This window comes from Schistocerca americana, chromosome 6, assembly GCF_021461395.2.
Source record: "Schistocerca americana isolate TAMUIC-IGC-003095 chromosome 6, iqSchAmer2.1, whole genome shotgun sequence".
Lineage (NCBI taxonomy): Eukaryota > Metazoa > Arthropoda > Insecta > Orthoptera > Acrididae > Schistocerca > Schistocerca americana.
In genome coordinates this window covers 284,267,097-284,292,759 of record NC_060124.1, presented here as the reverse complement: position 1 = coordinate 284,292,759, position 25,663 = coordinate 284,267,097, and positions in this window count along the sequence as shown.

The following is a 25,663-nucleotide window of genomic DNA, read 5'->3' as shown; positions in this document are numbered from 1 at the left end:
AGTTTTGCGAATCTGTTTTATACTTCGTTGTAAACAAGAAAAAGTCTCAGATGTTCTTTCATTGCAGCTGTTGTTGTAATTTGGATGAATACAATCTGTGCGAGATACATGAACAGCTGTAAAGTTTATCAAATGCTGCGCCGCTAAATCTGCAATTTTTAAGAGATTCTTCATTCCTATATTTTCAATTAGGTTCAGGCCAACAACACGGCAAATCTGTTAACGCTAAATTCTTTGTTGTTGTAATATCTCGAAGATGGAATTACATTAAAAGTAACGAAAATGAATTTATTTGGTTCGTCCCCTTACAAACAAAGTAACGTCCAACCAGTGCCTTATCTATGATACCACGTACTGTCTTTATGTCGACTGCCGTGACCGGAAGGTAACCAATTAAAAAAAAAAAAACGTAGTCTCATTTGATCACCATAATACTTCTCACTGCGCGTGGTCCTATTTCTGTAGACAGGTTGTCGTCTTTCTACGACTTTTCAACGGACGCAGCTGGTCTTACAGGATGAAGCAGACTCGCAGCCAAGGTGGAAATCGACATTTGTCTCTTTTTACTTTTATAGCTACCGAATTATGACATAAACTTCGTATTTATTTAATAGAAAAATATATCTCTTTCATCGACATTGAAAGGAGTCTTTCAAGATGGGATACACTTTAGTTACATGTTCTACACGTCTTTTGAAAGATTTATTTATCGAAATGATAAGGAGAGTTTCAGTTTATAGGATATGTTTAAGTGATTAATGATTAGTGTTAACGGCAGTGAACAAATTACATTTTAGTCCCTCTCATGCCACTCTGTTTAAAACACTTACCCAATTTTTTTTAAATACGGGCTATCAGTTCTTAAATCGAACTTCACCCATGGAATAGAGGGAGATGTCCAGGAGAAATGATTTTAGTTAGATGTAAGACCTGGTTTGCTATCTCTGACTTGTAATAATGACGAAAGTAGTATATTTGTTTGTATTTAATATTTGCTGTTTTTATAAGGAGCACATGTCCTATTGATAATATTTGGCGATCTGGCCTGTTCACTGAGGAACTTGTTTCAGAAACCGCGATTTTTATGGTATTATGCAAATGGTCAGAAATTTTTATTACTGCATATTGAGCACCACTGAGCCACTGACAGCTTCAATAGTGAATAATAAAGGTCATATTTCCTCCATTGTTGTAGGTACGGGTATCATTATGCTTCTCAAATTGTGGTGGATTATTTATGACGAATTTCATTAGTGAATATACACGGTGTGCAGTGAAGGAGGTCCAGAATCCAAAATTAATTATTTCGAATAGTGAGATCGATATACGAGAGCAACAAACGGTATGTTTATTGCGAAAGCTGTACGAATTTTATATAGTAGTTATAGAGAAGTTTCGAAATAGTTCGAAAATCTGCTGGTAGATGGCCCTGTAATCGTAAAATATAGTGCCAAAAATAGCCCGCCGCAGCTCATAGCGGTCATATCCACTGTTGTAACATGAAATGACGGTAGTGTACCGAAGGAAGAGGTTCGAATCGTGTATTGTACTGAAGAAAGTGTTTTTCTTGTGCTGGAATACGACAGGTTACAATACGATTCTACGACAACAAGGCGCAGTTTTCAAACAAGATTTAATGTTCAAAAGGACCCGATGCGTAAACTGTTCGCAAGCTGTTCGCCAACTTCCAATGGACAGGCAGTTGGCTGAAGATATAGCGGGAATGTTACCCTGAAAACATCACCACGCTTTCTGTAATTATTCAGCAAAATATAAAGAAATCCGTCCGAAGAAGCAGAGGCTGGTTCGAAGCATTCCAGCACGCAGAAAATACTAAGAGACCCTACACACACCTTTCAAAATCAAAAACCATCATGCCATACTTGTACGAGCTAGGCGAAAGAGGGCTGACTTTGCGAATCTGATTCTCACAATGATAAAGAAGGATTTGATATTGGCTGCAACTGTTTTCACTAACGGGACACACTTGCACCCGAATGGAACCATCAATAGCCAAAACTGGCAATTTTAGGAGTCCCTTGCATGGAGTGAAATCACTGTACTGCTGCCATAGTCACCATTTGGGCTGTGGTATGCAGCAGATGGTTTACTGGCCCTTTGTCCATGTGAGGAACGATCACTATCGAACGTTGCGTTACAATTTTGGGTCAACTTGTTTCCACACAGCTTGCGTTGCAGGATCGGCCATGCAACGAGTGGTTCATTTAAGATGGGGCCAGACCACATAACACACAACAGGTGTTTCGCTTTCATGGCTAATACTTCGGACATGTTTGAACGAGCAAACGTTATTTGTGTGATTCAGCCTCATATATAAAATGAGAGCGATTTTCTGATTACAGCTGTGCATGGGCGTTGGATTAAATGCAACGATCGACATGTTAAAATTCGTGCCGGACCGGCACTCAAACCCGGACATTCCGCTTCGTATCGAACCCAAATTCCCACATGTTGCACACTACAAATGTAGTGCTCCCCCCCCCCCCCCCCTCTCCCCATATATTATCCCCTGTCTGCTCGCAGCTGTTCAGCAGAGTCCCTCAAGAGTTCGGACGAGTGAGTGCATCTGCACAGAAGATATAACTTCGCCATCAAGGCGTATGTCCGAAAGAACGGACACACCACACATAAATAAGTGCATATAATGTATGGAGGACACTATATCTGTAATGTGCGCTATGTAGGAATTTGGGCTGAACTGGAGACGTGTTCGGATGGCCAAGGCGGGCGATAAGACTTACCCGAGGCCCCACTGTGGAGAGTTGGGACCCGACAACGTTTATTTTCTCATGTTTTCGAGTGGTCGTGGTTCTTACATTCTACTACCGAACGGGTTGCCTCAGTCTCATTGTATTCTTTTTCCTGTTGTTTAACAATAAAATACAGCTGGTCGTGGTGGCCGAGCGGTTCTAGGCGCTTCAGTCCGGAACCGCGCGACTGCTACGGTCGCAGGTTCGAATCCTGCCTCGGGCATGGATGTGTGTGATGTTCTTAGGTTAATTAGGTTTAAGTAGTTCTAAGTTCTACACGAATAACAAAAATAGCTAAACTTAATTGTTTGAGGTCAATAATATGCTTCTTTCAGTTCAGGTTTTAATCAATGTGTATATCCAAAAATTCGAAGCATTGTGCCCTGTTACTGACTCCATGTTCTATATCAGTTGTTGTTAAACAATCCCAACATACCTACATATATTTCCCACAACGGCAAAAGTACAATAGACACTGCATTCATAAGGGGACCAATCATGGCTAATATATCACCTCTCTGGACTTCAAACCACACACCACTTCGGAAACATATCCCTCTGGAAGTAAATATCCAAGGAGCACGGCGAAAAACGCAAGAAAAGGAGGAAGAAGCACTCTCTAGAACAATAGACGTCGGGAAAGTGGAAGCAGAATCCGATCATATAAAACAAATCGAAATGTTAACAGACAATTCGCGACTAGAGGAAGCAACAGAAGTGATAGTAGAAGCCGCCAACCCCAGATACAAAAGAAGAGCGAAAACATGGTTCGACACAGAGTGTTACAGTCTAAGAAAAGATGTACTAGGAAGCCTACATCAACTAAAACAGTGCCCAGAGAACCCTACACCCCTCAGGAATTACGCCGAAAAACGAAGCATCTATAAGAATGTTCTAAGGAAAAGAAAAGATCATTCTGGGCAAAAGAAGGAAAGAAACTAGTGGAGGAAGCCACAAAAGACCCATATATTGTGCTACCCCCCAGAAAACGAGCGGAAACACATTACATAGACATGAAAGTATGGGAGACGCACTTCGACAACGTACTGAATAAGGAAGGACTAAGAGGGAGACCGGAGGCCAGAGAGGATACAATGCTGCAAACAACTGTGGATAGGATCCCATTGACCACGGAAGAGATCAAAGATGCCATTAAGAACACCAAGAGTAAAAGCTGCAGGCCCTGTCAGACTTTATAGCGAATATCTGAAAGACACTGCCCAAATACTAATGCCAATGTGGACAAAACTCTACAATAAGTGTATAGAAACAGCCTCCATTCCGGAACAGTGGAGACAGTCAACTGTAAAAGTGCTTTATAAAGGGAAAGGAGACCCCAAGGACCCTAGCAAATACAGAGGAATAGCCCTAGAAAACTTACCTTTCAAAGTGTTCACAAAAATAATAACAGAAAGAATAAAGCAAATAAACGACGAACACCTCCCCGAAAGCCAAATGGGATTCAGAAAGGGAAGATCGACTCTGATAGCAATAGAACTCCTGCTATAGAGCGTATGGGAGGCCCTTGAAGACTGAGAAAAGTTCTATGTAGTATTCATAGATTTTTGTAAGCCTTTGACTTTATAAACAGAAAATTAATGACCAAAGAACTATAGGAAACCTTGGGAAAAATAACATCTGGTCACGAATTATAAGCGCAGTACTGCAATGGAACAAAGTAAGAATATCAGAGAATCTCTCTCTATCGGAGCCGATACTCTAATCAAACGGAGTACTATAGGGAAACCCACTGAGTCCTTTGTTATTTATCCTTGCAGCGGAAGAAATTGTAAGAATACCCCAAAGGGAGAATGTAATCTCATATGCAAATGAAGGCGATATTGTAAGAGGTGCAAAGAATATTGCAAAGTTACAAGAAGCGATAAATGATACGGAAGATTGGTGTGTCGAACACGGCTTCGAAGTAAATGTGGCGAAAACAGAAATGATGATACTCAGAAATGGAGGAAGAACACCTGCATCAGCTGAGACCTTCATACGAGGGAGAAAACTGAAGATTGTGCCGGACTACAAGTATCTAGGGGTCACAATACAAACAACTGCAAAATGTTTCACAAAACATGTCACAAAGAAAGCAATGCAAGCAATAATGGCAATACATGAAATACAATACATTAGATCCCTTAGCCTAGAGACAGCAATGGCACTATTCACAGCCAAAATCTTCCCAATACAGACGTACAGCATAGAAATTATTGGACCACATCTTACAGTGAACAACCTAACACTAGAAAGAGTGAAGGCGACCTATATAAAGAAAGCAATAGGAGTGTCCAAAACGACACGATCGAAACTTGTATACCTGCTGGCAAGGGAACCCTTCCTCTGAAGACCTTCGGACAATCCTGGTGCTATCCAACAGCAGTGCCTTGGAAAGTCTACTTAAAACATTGAAGGAAAAAAAGGGAAGACATACCTCCAGAATTTTACAGCACAGGTGCCATGATAGACCGAACATGGACAAAGGAAAACTTAGAAATGAGACAAGTGATCACCAGATTGGCAGTCCATGGTTTCCACCACCTTATTTGAAACAACACGTCATATCATGAACCAAACGAAATGTGGGAGTGTAAACTGTGTCACCAAATTTGCAAACGTTACCATATAGAGCTCTGTACCAAAAGGTTAAGAACAATAAGTGACTACGCAAATCGCAATGTGTGAAATTTCTAATTTATCTTATTATTATCACTGTACATTGATTTTATATGGCTATTTGGCTGCAATAAACTTATTATTATATCAATAGTTGGTATTTGTTGTACAGTATTGAATTTACAGTGTTTTCTCAAAATTTGGGGGTAGTCCATTTCCTGAGAACCGCTTAATGATTCAGGGTCATTAACAAACTCTTCCGTTCCTTTCTCTCTAATGGAATTTATTATAACACTAGTTTTGTGTGCAAAAAGTACCAGTAGTACTTGTTGAATGTTAGTTAAGTGGAAGGATATTGACATATATATATATACGGAATACGAGTGGCCTCGGATTTGAACACACTGATAATTCCTTTGTGGTTTCTCCCCAGTCACTAAGGTTTTCTACTTTCAGAACATAGTTTGAATTATTCAACACAATGTTTTGCATTCAGTTTGTTAAGGACGATCTGAACGAGTTGGGTGTAATTCCACAAAACTTAAATGTTTCTAAGAGCGTAACATGATCTACCCAATCAAACGCCTTGGAAAGATCACAAAGATTAGCAGTGGCAGTTTTTTTTATTATTTAAGGCTTCCAATATTTCGCGGTGAATGTGTAAATAAGACTATCGGTTGAGTAGCCCTTCTGGAAGTCTAACTGTGAAGTAAATTTTTGGAAATTTGTGGTAAGGTGTTATGGGACCAATCTGCTGAGGTCATCGGTGTCTAAGCGTACGCACTACTTAATCTAACGTAACGTAATTTACACTAAGCACAACACACACACCCATGCCTGGGGGAGGACTCGAACCTCCGACGTGGGGAGCCGCGCTGACCGTGGAAAGAGACCTCAGACCGTGCGGCTAGCCGGCGCGACTAACTGTGAACAGCTAAGCAATTTGCTTCTACTTAAAGGTGAGACTACTCTTCACGTTTACGAACATCCAAGAAAAAATGTCAGCAAGAAAATAGGACTATAATTATTTAGGTCCTTCTTGTTACATTTCTTATAAAGAGGCTTAACAGGTGCATATTTTAACCTGTCTGGATACATTCCCCGTGCCAATGATGCTTTACATGTACTGAACTGGATAAAACAATAACCAGATAGCAGTAGTAACAAGGTAACAGCGCCGCAGATTGTTGTCCTGTCGCTAAGAATAAAAGGTCCACCAGCGATGGCCCTGGAGCACAAGTGTAAGGGGAGTCACAACCCATGCTGCGTTTATTATGAGAGAATCATATGGAGTGCTGATATCGTTGACGGTGGACACTGTCAGATAGTAGAAAGTGATTATTGGTGTACAGTTCTGCATACGGAACTTCATTATGGTACTGTCATAGCCCAGGCCCTTCTTAAACAACATTTCATGATCGCTATTTCTCTGTAGTCGTCTTCTTGTAATTTTCCTAACAGATAATTGTCCAGATTGTTGTGTCTGCTGAGAGAGCAGGCCACTTCGTGTTTCCCGAGCGACTGGTCCAACAGTGTCCATATTTATACAAATCTGTACAATAAATCGCATAACACCATTGATTATAGACTATGAACAGAAGTCTGCTGCTGGGGCAGAATACTCATCTACATCTACATCTACATGGATACTCTGCAAATCACATATAAGTGCCTGGGTGTGTGCATTGATGAGAAATTGAATTGAAACACATCGACGAGCTGCTGAAACCGTTAGGTTCAGCTGCTCATGCTATTAGAGTTATTGCAAATTTTGGTGATAAACATATCAGTAAATTAGTCTACTATGTCTATTTTCATTCACTGCTATCATATGGCATCATATTTTGGGGAAATTCGTCATTAAGATAGAAAGTATTCATTACACAGAAGCTTGTAATCAGAATAATAGCTGGAGCCAACCCAAGATCACCTTTGTTTAAGCAACTTGGGATATTCACAGTACCTTCGCAATACGTATATTCACTTATCAAATTTGCCATTAATAAGCCATCCCAATTCAAAAATAACAGTGAAGTGCATTGCTGCAACACTAGAAGAAAGGGTGATATTCAGTATTCTGGATTCAATCTCACTTTGGCACAGAAAGGGGTGAATTATATACTGCCACAAAAATCCTTGGTCACTTCTGAATTTTTTTTTTTTTTTTGCTATCGTTTCGGCCTGCTGTGGACCACGAAGATTTTTATCTCTCCCCTCATTGTGTTTTCCTCTTTTGCCAGTAGATTTTCATTTTGGCTGATTGTGCTTCTTTTCTCTGTTTTGACCATTTGCAGGCAGGACGTGGGGAACTGGCGTAGTAAGCGAAATAAGGTTTCTAGTTCAAAAATGGCTCTGAGTACTATGGGACTTAACATCTATGGTCATCAGTCCCCTAGAACTTAGAACTACTTAAACCTAACTAACCTAAGGACATCACACAACACCCAGCCATCACGAGGCAGAGAAAATCCCTGACCCCGCCGGGAATCGAACCCGGGAAAGGTTTCTAGTAATTTTGACTTTTTCTCTGAAAGCTTGTCGATCCTGAATGTCATAAAATGAAATTTCAGCTTCCTATAAATCCTTTTTAACTTGGCCTACTCACTTTCAATACGATTTTGTTTTTGAAATTGATGAATGTATGCGATGAGTAAGTCTTTGCGGGTTCATTCTTTCCAGATGACCAAAAAACGACATATATCGCTTTCTCTTGCTGATAACAATGTCTTCTGTATGTTCGTATAATTCACAGTTGTGTCTTCGGCGGAATTCTCGGTTTTCTTTGATATGGGCAAAGATTTTCCTCAAAATTTTCCGGTCTTTTATTTCAAGTTTTCGTAGTGGTCCTTTCTTTGTCATGTTTGTACATTCTAATCTATACAAAGCTGACTATCTAATTACGGTGTTATAATGACAAAGTATAGGTTTAAAGAAAGGTTTTGCTTTTGTATAAGTCTTTGCAGATATGAAAAGCTCCTTCTAGTTTAGAACACCTACTTTCTGCAGCTGCATTTTCTGAACCACCGGGTGTAATTGTTTCTCCAAGATATTTAAATTTCTTCGCCTGCTTTATTTTCTCTTTTTGTATTTCAATATGAGGAGGAGCGTGTTTGATGTTTGTGATGAATTCAGTTTTGTTAAATGCTATTATTAGGCCAGTCTTAGCAGCAATTGATTGTAGGCTGGACATTTGAATCTTAGCATCGTCAATATTATTTGGAATGAGTGCCAGATCATCAGCAAAAGCCAAATAGTTTCCACTGAGGCCATTTCTTTTGTGTCCAATTTGAATCCCATAACCCTGCCGTGCAGGTGTTTTCCAATCTCTGACTATATTTCCAGGACACAGCTGAAAAGCAATGGAGAGAGCAGGTCACCTTGTCTCACCCCTGTACAGATTTCAAATGGTTCTGATAGTTCGCCTCTGAACATGACCTTTGACACTGAGTTATTTAAAGTGGCGCTTATCAGATTGATTGTTTTCCTATCTAGATCAAGTTTGGCAAGGGTGTTCTTTATTGTTTCTCGATCAATTGAGTCATACGCTTTTTGAAAGTCGACAAAGGTCATAACAAACGTTTTTGATCTTGATTTGGCGTGTGATATAAGAGATTTCAGGTTATGGATCTGCTCTGCACAGGATCTTGATGTCCTGAAACCAGCTTGATATTTGCCCAATTGTTGATCTAAGACTGATTCAGCTTTGTTTAACAACAGTGTGGAAAAGATCTTGTACGTCGTTGGTAGCAAAGAGATTCCTCGGTAATTATTCAGATCACTCTTATCGCCTTTTTTATGAAGAGTTTCAATTTCCCAAATCTTCCCCTTGATTTGGGAACTACTTAAACGTAACTAACCTAAGGACATCACACACATCCATGCCCGAGGTAGGATTTGAACCTACGACCGTAGCTGTCGCGCAGTTCCAGACTGAAGCGCCTAGAACCGCTCGGTCACACCGGCCGGCGCGTAGAGAGTCAGTTTAGATGTAGGTGTAGATGATGATTAACAATTTCGGTTGATTGGTAACTGTCTTCAGACATATGGAAGTAAACAGCAAAGTTGCCCAGCAGTTAATGCGGAAAACTAACAACTTTAGAAGATATTAAAACACAAAAATAGTAAAATACCTACCATACATACACTAGAATGGTACCTAAGTACAGAGTTAGTAAACGTTTAATACATTTATAAAATGTATTTTTTTTAAATACACGGTGTTTAGAAATTACCTTTACAAACTTCTAGGACTTGTAGAGGGGAGTATTTTGCCTGAGAGCCCACGTCCGGGAACGTACTGTTTCCGTTCTACGTCGGTTTCAGTTCAAATATGTAACGCGTCTATGTCTGGTGACGGAAAGAGGAAAGTGTCAGAGTTACTTATCCTCGTATCTAATAGTGTAAACTGGATGACGTGTGCTACGTCAGACGCTCACCTGACGTCACTTAACGTATGCAAAGTTTAATTTATGAGGCTCTTGTAGTGGCAGAGGAGGATCAGCTGGGACCAGTTCGGTGTGCTGCATGACAGACTGAAGAGGCGCCAGGTAGGATGCAGATTTTGTACCAGAACATGCACTCTAGGTACAATGTGTGTAACAACGTAGCAGGCAAGAACTTAAGAGATACATTGATGTTAAGTTCAAATGAAAAGCAAACACCATCTAGAACATCTAATGCACCTAGGTCTGGTCGGAATCGTAGCTCCACTCATATTTACAGCGTCTTAAATGCAGCAATAATAAGACAGTAGTCTGTAAACCCCTATTCCAAAGTATCTTGCAAGTTACCTAAAGTCGTTTGAAAACAGTTTCAAAGGCGTTGAATGCTACTGCTCTTATAGTAGAAGACAAATGAGGGAAACACCGTAACAGACCGCATAAAACTGTTGCGAAAATTTGGGGCATTGTCCACTCTCACTGGGACCAGTTTCCGTCAAAACCATCGAACTATTGTCAAGGCAAGTCCCTAAGGAAATATTTTGACAACACTAGCCTTAGTGTTGCAAATTTATTTACATCATGCAGAGACGATTTTCTCCATGAAATGAAAAATTACTCCACATGAAGTATAAAATATGCCGTAAGGTTATTAGCGAGAGCAGTCCGTATTTGTTTCTAAAACCAAGAACTGATACCTGTAATTTCTGACAGGAGTGTGATATTATATTGAGTGTCAATGCAAATGATCTTCGTAAAGACTTATACGAAGAACACAAATTAAAGTTTGTGGAGTACAATAAACTCAGGGACAAGTGCTTGAGGCCGGGCAAACTTGACCACATAGATACGTTAGTGCTCGAGTTTGATTACTCACAGAACTTGCCTCTGCGTCCATACCGTGGAGGCTACTATGGCACTACGTATTTAATGTTCACTGTCACAATGACCAATCAAGTACATTTTATTGGTTTCTCGAAGGTTCAGCAAAAAATTTTGGAATTCCGTTTGTTCGTTTTTATATTACTTTATAAATGGGAAACTCCAGGTGTCACACAATATTAAAGACTATGGGTATTATAGTTCTATGGGATTCGTGTGGAGGGTAAAATCAAAATATGAGAGTGGTACGATTTACTAGTCGTCTTTCAGAATCAAACAATCTTGCAGAAGGGAGGTACAAAGCAGCCTTCCAGTTTTGGGAGATTGTCTTGTTTTCAGACATTCAGCAAACAATTTTGAATGACTTTTTGAGTTAATTTATCATTAGAAGTTCAATGGAGATGAAAGTCTATTCCAGGCTTCTCTATGCATTACTTGCTCGGCAGTGCCTCAGTATTTTCTAACAACATATACCCATGTTTCATTACGCTTTCTCTTATCTCGTGGAATCTAGAAAAAAGGTTTACACTGTTCATCTGTAATCGATTCTACTTACATCATGTATTCCCCAGTTTGTTTTAATTTCATTACGTTTTTAAGTTCATCTTGAAATAAGTTATGATCTTACGTATGGCATACCCCTTATAAGGGTTTAGGAATAACCATTACAGTAAAAATGTTACTTTATGAAACTAAGCAGAGTTTTCAATCCAAATTATCCAGTTGTCTGAAATGTAAAGCTAACTATCCGTATGTGTTGTAAATTTTAACTTACTGCGTCGTGACATAAACTTTTAATACGAAAGCCTTTTGGAAGCTGTGTCTTTGAGATCAATACACATGAGAATTGTGATTCACTTGGAGAGATAGGAGGACAAAGAGATGTATGTGGGATCCCTTTCCAGTTCGGCGACACTTATACAGACAATAAAACCGTAACTTCGACCTATATGGAACAATGCTAAGGAATACAGAAAACATTGAGAATGTGAACCAATATGTTTCGGTCTTTCAGATCTGCGGAAAGAATCCAGCATCCTTTGAGGTGGTGACCTTTCACATTACTCAGGAGAGGGCATCAGCTTTATCACCATACTACGTCACAAAACCCAAAGAAAGGTACTATTTGGAATACAAAAATACGTCAATTTGTGTTACAGCGGAAACACATTTTGCATCTCGTCTACTTATTCAGGAACATTCAGTCGTTACAAAGTAATGAAAGGAGGATGTACATTGGCATCGTGGAAGACGGACGTGGTAATGGATAAGAAGTCTTTTCCTGGGATTACGAATGCAAATAAGAAAAGATATCTTCGGACTACCCAAGTTCCTTCGAGACGACAATGCAGAAATGCTGAACAATATTGTCGACGGTTATGCATCTGCTGCAGACAGTGACTGCTAAGGATGCAAAAAAGACACATGATCGGCAGTAAACGCGCATAGACTGTTGCAGATCATTCTTGAGGACAGTGTTGTGTCCTACGTATGTCTGTAATTTAATAAAAGCATTTCTTTCACTTTGTCGATGATAACGAGTATGTTAATACTATATTCCCCCCTCCCCCCCCCCCCCCACATGAACCATGGACCTTGCCGTTGGTGGGGAGGCTTGCGTGCCTCAGCGATACAGTTGGCCGTACCGTAGGTGCAACCACAACGGAGGGGTATCTGTTGAGAGGCCAGACAAACATGTGGTTCCTGAAGAGAGGCAGCAGCCTTTTCAGTAGTTGCAGGGGCAACAGTCTGGATGATTGACTGATCTGGCCTTGTAACATTAACCAAAACGGCCTTGCTGTGCTGGTACTGCGAACGGCTAAAAGCAAGGGGAAACTACAGCCGTAATTTTTCCCGAGGACATGCAGCTCTACTGTATGATTAAATGATGATGGCGTCCTCTTGGGTAAAATATTCCGGAGGTAAAATAGTCCCCCATTCGGATCTCTGGGCGGGGACTACTCAGGAGGACGTCGTTATCAGGAGAAAGAAAACTGGCGTTCTACGGATCGGAGCGTGGAATGTCAGATCCCTTAATCGGGCAGGTAGGTTAGAAAATTTAAAAAGGGAAATGGATAGGTTAAAGTTAGATATAGTGGGAATTAGTGAAGTTCGGTGGGAGGAGGAACAAGACTTTTGGTCAGGTGATTACAGGGTTATAAATACAAAATCAAATAATGCAGGAGTAGGTTTAATAATGAATAAAAAAATAGGAGTGCGGGTTAGCTACTACAAACAGCATAGTGAACGCATTATTGTGGCCAAGATAGACACAAAGCCCATGCCTACAAGTTTATATGCCAACTAGCTCTGCAGATGATGAAGAAATAGATGATATGTATGTCGAGACAAAAGAAATTATTCAGGTAGTGAAGGGAGACGAAAATTTAATAGTCATGGGTGACTGGAATTCATCAGTAGGAAAAGGGAGGGAAGGAAACATAGTGGGTGAATATGGATTGGGGGGAAGGAATGAAAGAGGAAGCCGCCTTGTAGAATTTTGCACAGAGCATAACTTAATCATAGCTAACACTTGGTTCAACAATCATAAAAGAAGATTGTATACCTGGAAGAATCCTGGAGATACTAAAAGGTATCAGATAGAGTATATAATGGTAAGACAGAGATTTAGGAACCAGGTTTTAAATTGTAAGACATTTCCTGGGGCAGACGTGGATTCTGACCACAATCTATTGGTTATGAACTGCAGATTGAAACTGAAGAAACTGCAAAAAGGGGGGAATTTAAGGAGATGGGACCTGGATAAACTGAAGGAACCAGATGTTGTAAAGAGTTTCAGGGAGAGCATAAGGGAACAATTGACAGGAATGGGGGAAGGAAATACGGTAGAAGAAGAATGGGTAGCTCTGAGGGATGAAGTAGTGAAGGCAGCAGAGGATCAAGTAAGTAAAAAGACAAGGGCTAATAGAAATCCTTGGGTAACAGAAGAAATATTGAATTTAATTGATGAAAGGAGAAAATATAGAAATGCAGTAAATGAAGCAGGCAAAAAGGAGTACAAACGTCTCAAAAATGATATCGACAGGAAGTGCAAAATGGCTAAGCAGGGATGGCTAGAGGACAAATGTAAGGATGTAGAGGCGTATCTCACTAGGGGTCAGATAGATACTGCCTACAGGAAAATTAAAGAGACCTTTGGAGAGAAGAGAACCACTTGTATGAATATCAAGAGCTCAGATGGCAACCCAGTTCTAAGCAAAGAAGGGTACGCAGAAAGGTGGAAGGAGTATATAGAGGGTTTATACAAGGGCCATGTACTTGAGGACAATATTATGGAAATGGAAGAGGATGTAGATGAAGACGAAATGGGAGATAAGATACTGCGTGAAGAGTTTGACAGAGCACTGAAAGACCTGGGTCGAAACAAGGCCCCGGGAGTAGACAACATTCCATTATAACTACTGATGGCCTCAGGAGAGCCAGTCATGACAAAACTCCACCATCTGGTGAGCACGATGTATGAGACAGGCGAAATACCCTCAGACTGCAAGAAGAATATAATAATTCCAATCCCAAAGAAAGCAGGTGTTGACAGATGTGAAAATTACCGAACTATCAGTTTAATAAGTCATAGCTGCAAAATACTAACGCGAATTCTTTACAGACGAATGGAAAAGCTGGTAGAAGCCTACCTTGGGGAAGATCAGTTTGGATTCCGTAGAAATGTTGGAACACGTGAGGCAATACTGACCTTACGACTTATCTTAGGAGAAAGATTAAGAAAAGGCAAACCTACATTTCTGGCATTTGTAGACTTAGAGAAAGCTTTTGAAAATGTTGACTGGAATACTCTCTTTCAAATTCTGAAGGTGGCAGGGGTAAAATACAGAGAGCGAAAGGCTATTTACAATTTGTACAGAAACCAGATGGCAGTTATAAGAGTCGAGGGGCATGAAAGGGAAGCAGTGGTTGCGAAAGGAGTGAGACAGGGTTGTAGCCTCTCCCCGATGTTATTCAATCTGTATATTGAGCAAGCAGTAAAGGAAACAAAAGAAAAATTCGGAGTAGGTATTAAAATTCATGGAGAAGAAGTAAAAACTTTGAGGTTCGCCGATGACGTTGTAATTCTGTCAGAGACAGCAAAGGACTTGGAAGAGCAGTTGAACGGAATGGACAGTGTCTTGAAAGGAGGATATAAGATGAACATCAACAAAAGCCAAACGAGGATAATGTAATGTAGTCAAATTAAGTCGGGTGATGCTGAGGGAATTAGATTAGGAAATGAGACACTTAAAGTAGTAAAGGAGTTTTGCTATTTAGGGAGTAAAATAACCGATGATGGTCGAAGTAGAGAGGATGTAAAATGTAGACTGGCAATGGCAAGGGAAGCGTTTCTCAAGAAGAGAAATTTGTTAACATCGAATATAGATTTAAGTGTCAGGAAGTCGTTTCTGAAAGTATTTGTATGGAGTGTAGCCATGTATGGAAGTGAAACATGGACGATAACTAGTTTGGACAAGAAGAGAATAGAAGCTTTCGAAATGTGGTGCTACAGAAGAATGCTGAAGATAAGATGGGTAGATCACATAACTAATGAGGAGCTATTGAATGGGATTGGGGAGAAGAGAAGTTTGTGGCACAACTTGACTAGAAGAAGGGATCGGTTGGTAGGACATGTTTTGAGGCATGAAGGGATCACAAATTTAGCAGTGGAGGGCAGCGTGGAGGGTAAAATTCGTAGAGGGAGACCAAGAGATGAATACACTAAGCAGATTGAGAAGGATGTAGGTTGCAGTAGGTACTGGGAGATGAAGAAGCTTGCACAGGATAGAGTAGCATGGAGAGCTGCATCAAACCAGTCTCAGGACTGAAGACCACAACAACAACAACAATACTAGGTTTTTAAAGCGGGTTATTATGCGTTATGTTCGTTGGTATATATAATGCCTTCAGGAACACCTTCACAGGTGTATTGTTGCTTTGAAAACTAATTATGTTTGTCGAATAAAAATACATTTTGTTGCTTTACGATCTGAGTGCGCTACCGTTGGATTTAACTTAACAGTCAAATATGGAAAATGTCGTTTTCTTGTTCGTGTTGAACAGTGAAGTGTGTTGCTGCATTATCAGTTCAAATCAGTATGCACATCTTTCATAGTACACTATCACGTCATTTATACTGAAACAACAATACGTCATTTTTGTGTAGGTGAAATTTTGTCCATGTACGAGGGCATGAAAATGCCAGGTCAAATATTTAATGCTCTGTATCTCAATTTCCATATATTGCAAATAAGTCTCAGATGTTACTCTTACCTACTAGAACAACAGCATATTTATTAGCTATCGCAGTAAGGTTCACTTTGACTTTACTTCTCACTGAGTCTCTGTGTGTGACAACCATAAGCATTCTCTCATTACTTGTCGTCCAGTCTTAGATGATATTAAAACTACGTTATATCCCTTGTCCTCTATTTTTCTCATTAACTTTCCTCCTTTTTGCTTATGGTCATTATTCTTGTGTTTTGGGTGTGTATCATAACAAATCTCCCATCTTGTGGAAGGGAGGTACTAAGCATTGTACCAGTTTTGGGATATTGTCTAGTTTTCAGACATTCAGCAAACAATGCTTAAAGATTTTTGAATTAATTTTCCATTAGAAATTCAATGGAGATGAATGTCTATTCCAGGCTTCTCAATGCATTACTTTTCTCGGCAGTGCAAACCAGTGCTGCTTCTCCGTATTTTCTCATAACACATACCCATCTTCCATTATGCTATCGTCATGGGATGCTCTTATCTCGTGGAATCTAACAAACGGTGTATACTGTTCACTTATGATCGATTCTCGTGGCAACATGTCTCTCCCAATCTGTCTTAATTTCATTGCATATTTAAATTCACCTTGAAATAAATAATGATCCCACATACATCTGCTGGCCCTCCTATCTCTCCAAGTGAATCCTAACACTCATGTCTCTCGATCTCAAGGACAAAACCTCAGTTTTAAAATGGCTTCAGTATTAAAAGCTTGTGATGCGATCCAGTAAGTTAAAACTGAAAACACACACTGATAGTAAGCTTTATATTTCAGATGAGAGGAAAATTTGTTTTGAAAACTCTAGTTTCAGAAAGTAATATTTTTATTTTACTGATTATTCCTTTCCCCAGCCTTTCTATAAAATCCCTATAAATGAAGCCATATGTGAGATTATCGCTAGCTTATTTGAGAACCTACCACATCATACTAATTTATTATTAAGACCAAACTATGTGGCACATTCCTAGGAAGCTACTATGTCACCAGTCCATTATTAGTCACCACTCGGTGTTTGCTCCAATGCTCTGAGCAAAAGTTGTCAATAAGTACAAGAGTACAAGAACAGATGATTATCATTGGATACCGCCATGAAATGATGCACAAAATGAGATAAAAGATAATATTCTGAAATAGTCTGACAAGAATCATCATGCTATGAGGGCTGACATTCACTATGGATCAGTTTATGGATCTAACCACTATGCATTTCTCGCTCTAGCTACTGTGGTCAACCGACATGGAACTGTGTGTGATCTGTTGCGTGACCAACAAGTGCTGTTCTTCCCTGAAAGCAGCAGAGATCTAATGGCTTCAAATTTATGTTAATAAAATGTCGTAGACGTTCATGAATGATTGGTTAAGCGTTTCTTGCTCGATTTTATTAATCGTGGTATTTTGATATTATATGGAGGAATTTGAAGTTAATAAAGAGTCTTTCCTTGGAACATTCGTTAATCTCCATATGCTGCTTCAGCTATAATATAAATGGTAAAAATTTAGTTTGGTGCCTTCTGTGATTTCATCGCCCTACCTAGCGCTTGAGTCGATTGCAAACTTTGGTCCCGCACTAATTAAGCCATCTGCCACTCTAGAACATCAACTGCACATGTTTTTTTCGGGTAATTAACTACCTACATTACTCCCAAGTACATGTCTCTAAACAAAGAATTCTGATGTGCTGAAGAGAACTTATACAAATGACAAAATAAAATAAATAAAGCGTCAGGCAAGTTATGTGACGGCTCTGGAGGAATTGCCACACAATCTCCAACTATCCAAAGCACAGAAACGTATATTTTATCAAGTGTACCAAACATTTTGTGTAGACAACGTTTCTAGATGGTCCATGTCTCTATTGCGTAACATTTTTAACTTCTTGCATGTGTCACAACATGTAATTTTGCACAGTGTTCCACTTGAAAACATCCAGAGGCTGACATTGAAAGTGGGAACTTTATAAATATGTTTACCTGTAACAGGCGACAATGATGTATTTTAAAGTTTTGTATGAATACATACCGCTCCAGAGAAAAAGTTATCAGAAATATGATATGTTACACGGGTCCAGAAATATTTCAGAACAGACTAGATTAACTGTGTTGTGATATTTTTCATCATTTCGTTTACATCTAACACACGAAAGTTCCATTTTTCTAACTGTAGAGTTCACAAATCGAGCCATTACAGCTATAATATATGCATATAACAATGACACATTTAAAGCCAACATCCATATACCAGGCAGGACACGAATCCATAACCTCCGACTTACGAAGCAAGAACTGTGACAGAGGGTGTCCACCTTTATCATGATAGCAGTTAATTTTAACTGAAAGTGACATGTTTCCCCCGTGTTACATTCGATGTGGCATTTCAGGCAATCTGAGAACAAATAAAACTGTTTGCTCTTCATTTCTTTACATTTACCAGTTTTTTGTAGAGTCAATTATTTTGCTTCGTAAGAGAAAACGTAGAAATGATGTAGCACTTACGTGCTATCAGTACACCGTTCAAAATCAAACGAAATTCGCAGAATTTCCCCGAAGCTACTTTCCTACTATTCCATATCAGATTCGTGGTACAAATCAACATTAAAGAGAATGAACATCGTTGTATTATTTTACGTTCACCGTTTTTTAACGGCATGTTTTTGTCCGGGAAAGAATCGTCGCCACGATATTCTGTGCATTTACTGAGGAAGTAACACATATGAATCACGCATGGAGAGGAAATGAAACAGTTGAATTTCATTTAGGAACGGTGGTTAGTCGTAATTAAAACAGGGCAGTCTGTCCGCATTCAGAACAGCTATAAGGAATTTAATCACGCTATGGACTCTTTACGTACCTCTGATGTTTATTTGGTCTGTTAATTTTGAATCGTATTACGTCCCGAGTTTGCGCTGCAGTATATGTTTGCTATACACTGACAGGGAGTAAATTCTTACATAAAACAGAAGTGAAATTAATAAACTACTACGAAGAGAAAACAAAACTGGGTAAACCGTTTAAAGCACTTCAACGACCGCGGCATCAGCCTATCACAAAGGTCAGAAGTGGGTAATCGCTTTAGTTAATAGAACTTCAAGAATTCTGATGTCAAATGAATATCGGTCTGTGTGTCACCATGCGTAGCTGAGGGTAATAGCACTCACCGTAACGAATATCATAGCAACCACACCAGAGAACTTCTGAACTCGAGCCACAGATGGCTTTTAAAGAAAAACAGCAGCTTCAGTGTAATGGATGCAAATGTGTATTAAGAGGTGATTTAAAAATGTACACTGATCGACCAGACCATCGACCTACTATCACGTAAGGCTTTCCAAGCGATAGCATCGTCACCTGGCGGGGAATGACTGCTAGTCAGATATAACCAGGGTGCATGTAGTACCAGTGAGCGAGATGTCCTTATGTAGAACGAGGATGGCGCGCGATCTATCTGAATTTGACCGCCTTGGGGATCAGCACGCGCATTTCGGAAACTGCACGACTTGACGAGTGTTCGAGGAGTGCGGTGGTGGGTGTCTTCAACACGTGACGAAACCAACATGAAACCACGTCCGGACGTCGTAGTGTTGGGCGGTCTCCCCTCATTACAGGTGTCGGACGTCGCAGGCTAGGCAGACTGGTAAAACAAGACAGGCAGCCAACTGCAGCCGAATTAACATCAGAATTTAGTGCTGGACGGAGTTCAAGTGTGTCTGAACACGCAGTACACCGAATACTCCAGCAGTGGAATGATGGCGGTACCACCCGAATTTTTATATGAGTTTGATAACAAATTAATTAATTGATCTATTAATTACCACCACCGCAACTGACGTCATGAGTTTTAGCCGATCAGCACGTGGGTCCGATCCTGTTCTCCTCTCCTCACCTGCCCCGCCCCCCCCTCCCCCCCACCTCCCTTACCACCCCCATTGGTGGGAATTATGAATTTTGGCAGGAAATAAAAAAAATGGTGGGAATTTCAAAAATGGCGGTAATTTCTTCGTCCCAGAGCTTTGCTGATGTTCCACGACAGTCGCCACTCGGAATTGTTGGGAAGCTCAAAAGGGTGATGTGACGCCCGGTGGCATTCGTTACGTCATATACAAAGGAAATTACATATATATTTTATATATTTTTATTTTTAATTTATCAGCATGCTTCTTTCTCTCAGGGATATTGTCTTTTCTTATCAGTTTTACTTACGTGTGTAAGTAAATATGAAACGGGTTCTTGAAGGGCCTCAGTTATTCATACACCAACTTTAGATTTTGAACGTGATAACTAAAATATAGTTGCCGTTAACTGAATTGAATGTAATTTTGTTAATTTCTATTTATTGATTGCAAAGCAAGGCTTGAGAGAATTTCGACTGTTGCCGTGGAGCAGCCAAGATAAAACTTACTGAAAACATGGAATCTGTATAATTTAAAAACATGAACTTTAACGTAAATTAATTATCTGTTGCAATTTAATAAGGTTCTTGCAACGAAATCTCTCGAATTTACATTTACTGTTACCACTGAAAAATAAGTTAGTACTTCGGCGCGTAATGGCCGACCAGAGGCTGCATCGGAAGATGAACTACTCGCAGAGCAAATTACTGAAAAAATGCTTATTAAAAATAGTTACCCATTGCGAGCATTTGAGGTGACAACTATTACAAAGAAGTTCATTTTGTAATGATAATAACAAGTTTATTTTAGGAATAAATACGAATAACTTACATAAAATATGTGTAGCCGCTCAATAGCTGCCTTCCGTATAGCGAAACAAAACAGTGTATGTACCATAAAATACGTCCTTCCTCCTCGGCCGTACAATCGCGTTTGTTTTGATACTTTTTTATTTTCGTAGACACTAAATAAAGATGCTATCGCTGCATATCAGTTGTTTCAAGAACATTAACTATATCTTTTACACTAATTATATTCATAAAATACGTAAACTACGATTTACAACCGCTAAAAATGTCAATATTTATGTGACGTACCGTCACAGTAGTGTCCTTTCAGGGATTCAAACCCTGGTCCTGGTCCCTCTGAGCAGAAAGCCCAAGTGCAGTGCCCCTACACAGAGAAGCTGTCCAACTGCAGCAGAGGAAGGTTACATCTACATCTACATCTACATCTATACTCCGCGAGCCACCTTACGGTGTGTGGCGGAGGGTACTTATTGTACCACTATCTGATCCCCCCTTCCCTGTTCCATTCACGAATTGTGCGTGGGAAGAACGACTGCTTGTAAGTCTCCGTATTTGCTCTAATTTCTCGGATCTTTTCGTTGTGATCATTACGCGAGATATATGTGGGCGGTAGTAATATGTTGCCCATCTCTTCCCGGAATGTGCTCTCTCGTAATTTCGATAATAAACCTCTCCGTATTGCGTAACGCCTTTCTTGAAGTGTCCGCCACTGGAGCTTGTTCAGCATCTCCGTAACGCTCTCGCGCTGACTAAATGTCCCCATGACGAATCGCGCTGCTTTTCGCTGGATCATGTCTATCTCTTCTATTAATCCAACCTGGTAAGGGTCCCATACTGATGAGCAATACTCAAGAATCGGACGAACAAGCGTTTTGTAAGCTACTTCTTTCGTCGATGAGTCACATTTTCTTAGAATTCTTCCTATGAATCTCAACCTGGCGCCTGCTTTTCCCACTATTTGTTTTATGTGATCATTCCACTTCAGATCGCTCCGGATAGTAACTCCTAAGTATTTTACGGTCGTTACCGCTTCCAATGATTTACCACCTATGGCATAATCGTACTGGAATGGATTTCTGCCCCTATGTATGCGCATTATATTACATTTATCTACGTTTAGGGAAAGCTGCCAGCTGTCGCACCATGCATTAATCCTCTGCAGGTCCTCCTGGAGTACGTACGAGTCTTCTGATGTTGCTACTTTCTTGTAGACAACCGTGTCATCTACAAATAGCCTCACGGAGCTACCGATGTTGTCAACTAAGTCATTTATGTATATTGTAAACAATAAAGGTCCTATCACGCTTCCCTGCGGTACTCCCGAAATTACCTCTACATCTGCAGATTTTGAACCGTTAAGAATGACATGTTGTGTTCTTTCTTCTAGGAAATCCTGAATCCAATCACAAACCTGGTCCGATATTCCATAAGCTCGTATTTTTTTCACTAAACGTAAGTGCGGAACCGTATCAAATGCCTTCCTGAAGTCCAGGAATACGGCATCAATCTGCTCGCCAGTGTCTACGGCACTGTGAATTTCTTGAGCAAATAGGGCGAGCTGAGTTTCACATGATCTCTGTTTGCGGAATCCATGTTGGTTATGATGAAGGAGATTTGTATTATCTAAGAACGTCATAATACGAGAACACAAAACATGTTCCATTATTCTACAACAGATTGACGTAAGCGAAATAGGCCTATAATTATTCGCATCTGATTTATGACCCTTCTTGAAAATGGGAACGACCTGCGCTTTCTTCCAGTCGCTAGGTACTTTACGTTCTTCCAGCGATCTACGATAAATTGCTGATAGAAAGGGGGCAAGTTCTTTAGCATAATCACTGTAGAATCTTAAGGGTATCTCGTCTGGTCCGGATGCTTTTCCGCTACTAAGTGATAGCAGTTGTTTTTCAATTCCGATATCGTTTATTTCAATATTTTCCATTTTGGCGTCCGTGCGACGGCTGAAGTCAGGGACCGTGTTACGATTTTCCGCAGTGAAACAGTTTCGGAACACTGAATTCAGTATTTCTGCCTTTCTTCGGTCGTCCTCTGTTTCGGTGCCATCGTGGTCAACGAGTGACTGAATAGGGGATTTAGATCCGCCTACCGATTTTACATATGACCAAAACTTTTTAGGGTTCTTGTTTAGATTGTTTGCCAATGTTTTATGTTCGAATTCGTTGAATGCTTCTCTCATTGCTCTCTTTACGCTCTTTTTCGCTTCGTTCAGCTTTTCCTTATCAGCTATGATTCGACTACTCTTAAACCTATGATGAAGCTTTCTTTGTTTCCGTAGTACCTTTCGTACATGATTGTTATACCACGGTGGATCTTTCCCCTCGCTTTGGACCTTAGTCGGTACGAACTTATCTAAGGCGTACTGGACGATGTTTCTGAATTTTTTCCATTTTTGTTCCACATCCTCTTCCTCAGAAATGAACGTTTGATGGTGGTCACTCAGATATTCTGCGATTTGTGCCCTATCACTCTTGTTAAGCAAATATATTTTCCTTCCTTTCTTGGCATTTCTTATTACGCTTGTAGTCATTGATGCAACCACTGACTTATGATCACTGATACCCTCTTCTACATTCACGGAGTCGAAAAGTTCCGGTCTATTTGTTGCTATGAGGTCTAAAACGTTAGCTCCACGAGTTGGTTCTCTAACTATCTGCTCGAAGTAATTCTCGGACAAGGCAGTCAGGATAATGTCACAAGAGACTCTGTCCCTGGCTCCAGTTCTGATTGTGGATTTTGGATGGAAACTTTAGTTAAGATCACTCCTAATTATGCAATTAATCAAAGACTGGACCTAATTTCATATGTATATGCACAGCGCTATACACAGGCAGTGTCTAAAATCCCAATACAGCCCAAAAATTAACGATGTTATACAACTGGTGTTACTCTTCTGGGAAAAAAATTCCCAATACCATTCATATATTAATGGCAGACATACTCAAATTAAACTCTGCATTCGATGATCCCCTCACCTACAAGATGGTGGGGAAAAAGTCTGGGATGGAAGGTACTATCTTTATTTTTCGCGGGAAATGCGTTCAACTGAGAGATGCTGGTGTTGGACAGGGAGTGTATTACCTGTAAGCTTCCAGCCGAGAACTGTGTCTATTGTTGTTCGATGTTGGAGTTCGCTACAGATGCCTCCCCCTACATTGCTCGACAAAACCCCTGGTGCTTGAAATTTAAATAATTGTTGCTCTCTTTATTTCTTGACATCTTCATCTTATTCCACTGCCGCCGAGATGTCACCTTGGTATAACTGCAGTGTAACTTGTACATGGTAAGAAGGGATAGGGCAGCAAACCATCACTGAAGTGTTGGAAAGCCAATACATGCAACTGCAGCTGTTGGAAAATGTTTCACTGTTCTAATTACACCTAGAAATATTTGTGAAAAAGCAGCACTTTTAAATGAGAGGTCATAATGAAACACATGTACTGGGAATTGTGAAAAATCATCGTAGTAACACAGCTACCTCAAGAACAGCCCAAAACGGTCACGCGAGGAGAGACGGGCGCCAGCAGCATGTGTGTGCTCCTCGATGTGAGGTCAATAACTAAATAACTTAGAACCAGTGTTACCTCCTCCCCTACCACCCCTCATCCTTCCCTCTCCTCAGTGTATGTAGGGTTCATGCCTGTTCTATCCTGTCACTGCTGGTCCACAAAGAAATACATCTGGTGGCAGTGATATACTGCTTGTGGTCTGTGGAAATCAGTCACTGATAGACAAAAGGCTCATGAACAGGACGCTCCCAGCAAGCTGTTAAACGTATTGTAGTGTATGGGTGCCAGGAGGTGCCATATTAAAACTCAGCAAGAATTTTCCAAGTGATTTATTGTTTTTAGGTACAGTGCCCTCATTCCTGTTGGTCTGCGACATAGGGTCCTGCAATGCTGAGGAAGCACCCCAACGGTCCGTGTAATGCAGTACTTTGTTGAGCCGGTCTTGTATGCCAGCAGAGTTGTGGCATCATCAGGATGCCGCAGTTGACTCGGGGGTCTGTGTCTGTACCGACTCAGCTGTCCCCATCCTGGTTGCATCTGGGCCACTCCGAGGAGCTGCGGAGCGGCCTGCTAACAAGTGCAAGATGGTCCGCGCCGTGTTCCTTCACCGGTGTGGATGTGGCGACGACACGCGGCCATGACCCACAGCCTAGTCTGCGACCCTTGCCCCGGTTGACACTGCTGAATGTCGGAAGTCAGGACGACTGCCTGCGGTAGTGAGCCGTGGAGTCGCCCATCGCTGGCTGGCTGGCTATGGACCTCGCATCGGCCTCATGAGGTCGAACCAATGACCCACCATGGACTGGAACGATGGGGCCCCATCTGCTGCCGTGTGTAGCTGGCGGTGTGACACGCTCCGCCGTCCAGGAGTGCTGCCAGACTAGAATGAATCTCGTTAGAAAACGGCACCTATTTATACTCGGCTGTGCGCCTCTGTTTTGCCAAGCGCGCCGCTTCACGTCACATACACATAACACTTAGGTTGGCCAGTGGCTCCCTTCTGCCCATGACTTGCGCCATGATAACTGCTGTGTGTGCCCTCTCTGGCAGTTCTACACCCCTGTGGCATCTATTTGCCTTCACAACTGCTGGTATGCGTAACTCACTGCAATCTGTCCCGCATCTGGCTGTAACTTGGGCTCAGAATATCGCACAAAACTAACTTTCCCTATCCCAACCGACGGTGCCGCTGCATTATTCCCCTCTTCGGAAAGGCCCGGTCCCCTGGTCGATGCTTAGAGAGCTCTTACCTTGTTTGGTTCGGCACCTATGGCATATTTCCTTACTTTTAAAAAACTTAAATGTGGTCTAGTGCCCTCTTAAAACCATGACATGAAACAAAACGTAAAAATTCCTGACTGGACGACCACTGCTCGATGAACCCCTTACCTTCTCGTCTCACGCCCTCGGTATCCATTCCACTCGTACTTGGACTACACTTGGTTC